At 41.4% G+C, this 4,136-nt stretch overlaps 1 pseudogene; it reads left to right on the forward strand.

The window, feature by feature from the left end:
* Nucleotides 1–1,367: 1,367 nt before the first annotated feature.
* On the forward strand, nucleotides 1,368–1,948 carry LOC136328941 (exosome complex component CSL4-like; annotated as a pseudogene).
* Nucleotides 1,949–4,136: the final 2,188 nt, after the last annotated feature.

Genomic DNA, 4,136 nt, shown 5'->3' on the forward strand with positions numbered 1-4,136 from the left:
CGCTAAAATTAGTGCAAAGGTTAAAAGGCAAAAGTAGGAAGATTATGTGTAATTAGAACAGTAAATTAAGGGATACACACACAGAAGTAAAAAAATAATGACAAAAACCTAAACATGGACAGGGTGAGTAAAGAACATAGTAGGGCTTTTAGAATGTGTTCAAACTTAAGTGATCATCATTTTAAAATAGACTACTATAAACACAGCCTGGTATATATGAAACATATGGTATCTACAAATTAAAAATCTACAAGAGATACAAAAACATAAAGGGAAAGAAATTCTACAGAAATTCACCAAAGTACAAGAGAAGAGAACAAGATAATAAGGAACAGAGAACTACAAAAACCATCAGAAACTGATTAATAAAACGGCAATAACTATATACCTATCAAAAGTTACTTTAAATGTATATGAATTAAATATTCTAATCAAAAGGCAAATGGATAAAGATGTGTTACGTATATACAATGGAATATTACTCAGCCATAAAAATGAAACCTTACCATTTGTGACAACATGGATGATTTAAAGGGTATTATGCTAAGTGAAATAAGTCAAACAGAATATGACAAATACCATATGATTTCACATATACGTGCAGTTTGAAAAACAAAATAGAAACAAATTTACAGGTACAGAGAACAAACTGATGGTTCCCAGATGGGGGAAGAGTTTTGCGCAAGATGGGTGAAAAGGTGAAGAGATTAAGAAGTTCAAATGGGCAGCACAAGTAATATAGTCAGTAATATTGTGATAACTGTGTATGCTATAATGTGGTATTAGACTTATCAGAGGGTCACTTTATAAGCTATATAAATGTCTAACCATGATGCTGTACATCTGAAACTGATACAATACTGAATATCAACTAGAACTGAATTTTTTAATTAAAAAATTAGAAAATAAAAATACCTTGGGTGTCAAATTTATATCCTTAGCATAATACCTAGTTCACTTGGCATAACACTATTATGCTAAGTGAAATAAGTTAATTTGAGAAAAATAAATACTGTATGATTTTACTTCCATGTGGAATCTAAAAAAAATAAGTAGACAAACAAAGTAAAACAACAAACTCATAGATACAGAGAACAAATTGACAGTTGCCAGAGGGGAGGACTGGGAGGTTGGGGAGAAAAGGTAAAGGGAAATGAGAGGTACAAACTGCCAGTCATAAACCAAGTCACAGGGATGTAGTTAATAGTACTGTAATAACTTTGTATGGTGACAAATGGTTATTAGACTTCTTGTAGTGATCACTTCATAGGTATATAAATGTCAAATCACTGTGTTGTACACATGGAACTATAATATTGTATGTCAACTATAATTTTAAAATTTAGGGGCTTGGGACAGTGGCAGTCATGGCACCACCCATGAGGAACTGCATCCCCAGCGAATGTCTATGTAACTTAGAGGAGGGCAGCCCAGGCAGCTGCACCTATACCCAGCACGCTACATCCTCCACCACTCACTGGCTGCATGATGAAGAGCAGCCAGAATGCACACTTCTTATTGTGTCTGTGATAAGAGACAGAGTCCCACTTACTGCCAGCTGTGAAGGCTATGGTAACCTGTAATGCCTTAGCATCAATCCATGCTTTGCCAGAGCACACATCCTATATGTGGGGTCCACACTACTTAAGAACTCTATTAGAGGAAGTATCCACAAGAAAGATGTCCTAGCAACTGAAAAAGACAAGGTTGAAATGTCTAAGAGTTTCCACCCAGTGACATAGTCTTGGCCACAGTGATCTCCCTTGGTGATGCCACAGTCTGACTACCTCCTGATCACTGCTGAAATGAATGAGGGCTGGTGGTTGTCCACTATGAATTGGGTGCCCAGATGGTTTTCATCAGCTGGTGTAAGATGCAGGGCTCTAGACCCACCCCTAAAGGATTCCAGAGAGTGGCCCAAGCACAGCCAGAATTCTTGCAGACCTAAGGAAATTACTCTGCAAGTGGAAAGTTTTTTCTTGTGAAACTTTCAGTGGATTTCATTCTCTTGAGTGATAAATTTCTCTTTTGGAGGCTCCATAACAAACTGTATAGTGTTAGAAATAGCCTATTTCTTCTGACAGTCTTATAAATAAGTATTTTTTGCTGTGACAAAGAAAACATTTTTATTAAAAGGATTTTATGGTAAATATAACCAATAAAAAGACTTTGGGCACATATAATATCTTAATTTCTTAATATGTTGCAATAAACATCTGAAACAGGATAGAGTCTGGGACACAAATAATTAGCAAAAATACTGCCCAGTGTCACCTTTCTGTCTTTCTTATCAGAGAAGGAATTTGAAGCTGGTGGCAGGGAGGCATAAGAAGATGAGAGGTGGATACAGGAAGTGGATATGCCTGACATGAGGTTATGATAAGGCAGGTACACACGTGAAAACTGATTCAGATGGTATGGACGAGAATTCTTAGTCTGACCCTTAGCACTTGGACAGTGTCCCTAACAGGAAAACAGGACACAATGTGCTTGTCCATCTACTAACCTCCCTTTTCCTGACTTCAGATATAATGTTGAAATATCCTATCTGTGTCTCACCTTGCAGCCCCAGGTCCCAGTGGTAGTAGATATCTGTAACAAAAGGGAAAAAAAGTCAGAAATACAGTCATTGTTTACTTTGAATGGATCCAAAAGAGATATTAAAATCCTATAGAGAGAGTGGCAAGATGGCAATGGAGTAGGCAAACATACCAACTTCCAATTCCCAGAACCAAAGTGAATTACAACTTAATTTTAAGAACCATCATCTAGAACAGGGGTCCCCAAACTTTTTACACAGGGGGCCAGTTCACTGTCTCTCAGAACGTTGGAGGACTGGACTATAAAAAAACCTATGAACAAATTCCTATGCACACTGCACATATCTTATTTTAAAGTAAAAAAAACAAAACTGGAACAAATACAATATTTAAAATAAAGAACAAATAAATTTAAATCAACAAACTGACCTGTATTTCAATGGGAACTATGCTCCTCTCACTGACCACCAATGAAAGAGGTGCCCCTTCCGGAAGTGCAATGAAGCCAAATAAATGGCCTCAAGGGGCTGCATGCAGCCCATGGGCCATAGTTTGGGGACCCCTGATCTAGAAAAACCAACTTTGGACTAAACTTAAGAGGACTCTTTAACCAAGGAACACCGAAGAAGCCACACTGAGACTGGTAGGAAAAGTGGAAATGCAGACAGGGATGTCCAGCTCCCAGGAGCGAATGGCAGCCCAGAGAGACTCATGTGGTGGGAAGTGAGTTTAGCAGAGAGGGGAGGGTCCTGAGTCCCAGGAACAAAGCCCCAGCCTACAGCCCCAGAGCCTAGAAGAAGCGTATGGACAGTATTTAGCTGCAAAACAAGCCAAGATACTGTTTTTGAGAAAGATACAGATTTCTCAGACCAGGATTCTTCTTAAAGGGGCCGTACAGAAAACCTCTTTCACAACCACTCACCCGGGGATCCGGGGGATGGGGAGAGAGGAAAGGGGACCGGGGTAGCAGGAAGAGAGTGTAATCTAAGAGGCACAGGCATAAGCACTTTGAAGGACAGCCACCCTAACCCCTGGGCTGAGTCACTCCCAAAATCTGAAGTGAGTATTTCCCCTGGAACCAGCAATACCAGCAAAAGGAAGCAGGACACCAGCCAAACAAGCTCTTCCATGGCACTCAGAGCAGAGTCGCTTAGAAGGAGGGAGCCTTAAGGAATACAGTATTGAGTGCTAGGGTCTGAGCTGCAGCACCCCCACCCACATTGCTGAGGGCTCCCCAGAGGGCAGGTGTTGGCAGGTCGGAAGCCAGGCCAGCCAAAACTGAGGCTTGGCGTGAGCTCAGTCTCACCCAGCGAGGTTGAAGGGGCAAATGAAAGCAGTCTGGCCAGCTGCAGGGAATCCTGCCCACAGGAAAAAGGCAAAGGTAACTGCAGAGACCTGCAGCTGAGTGCTGGCACGTAGCCCAGCCTACAGAGCCTGGGTTTGCAGCCCTGTGCAGCTCAGCAAAAGCCTGGAAATAGGCGGAGACCAGCAGCTGAGCAAAGGTGCTCATCCTTGCCACCAGTGTGAGGCTTGTGGCCTTGGACATGGCACGCAGCCCCACCCACAGGGGCAAGACGAAGGCCAAGGCTTGTCGAC

This window comes from Saccopteryx bilineata, chromosome 3, assembly GCF_036850765.1.
Source record: "Saccopteryx bilineata isolate mSacBil1 chromosome 3, mSacBil1_pri_phased_curated, whole genome shotgun sequence".
Taxonomy (NCBI): domain Eukaryota; kingdom Metazoa; phylum Chordata; class Mammalia; order Chiroptera; family Emballonuridae; genus Saccopteryx; species Saccopteryx bilineata.